Genomic DNA, 819 nt, shown 5'->3' on the forward strand with positions numbered 1-819 from the left:
AGTAATGGAGCATTTTCATATTTTATTTATATACTGAAAGTATATACATGGACACCTACCAAGCTAGTGTTCAGCTGTCACAGATCGCAAGAGATAGTGAACAGTATGCTTTGTTTCAGCATTAAGTATGTTCTGACTTTGATTTTCATCCCAATCCATTCCCTCAGGGGGATTCCAACTTTTTTCAGTCTAGTAGATTGTAGTTGTCAAGGTATGCCAATTTCAGATCTGTACACTTAATTTGTTATTTATCAGAACTAAACCTTTCTAAAGAAAAGAGGATATATTTTTTGTAAACAGTGTTTCTATCATGTACATTCTCAAATAACAACAAATACAGTAGTATAAATAGATCTTTAAAAAATGGATTCAGGCTTAGCCCTGCCAGTTCTCTGCATGTAGAATTCCTCTGGACATCGACGGGAATTTTTGGCAGATAGAGCTTTGGATGCCAGTTAGAGATGTCAACGGGAGAAAAATGCGTGGCTATACATCTACCAAAAGCACCAAGAAGGGATGAAACTGAAAAGGCTGCCTTGGCTCTGTACTGACTCGTGCTCTCGCTAGTACTTGATTTATCTATGAGTAGAGCAATGATAACTTGTGTTGCTGCCGTGTACGGCCCGTTACTGTTCCTCCCCCTACCTATTTGCAGCTGACTTGTAAAACTTTGCTCTGGGCTGAAATTCAGCGTAGAGGAAGCTGGTTTGCAAAGTCTGCGTTGCAGTGCCACCCTCGGGGCTGCTCCTGGAGAGGAGTGGGCTCCGTGCAGTTGCCTTGCAGCAGAGCGGTGACCGCCAGCCCCGCCGCCGGCGCGTG

This window comes from Merops nubicus, unplaced genomic scaffold (assembly GCF_000691845.1).
Source record: "Merops nubicus isolate BGI_N331 unplaced genomic scaffold, ASM69184v1 scaffold3857, whole genome shotgun sequence".
NCBI classification, from domain to species: Eukaryota; Metazoa; Chordata; class Aves; order Coraciiformes; family Meropidae; genus Merops; species Merops nubicus.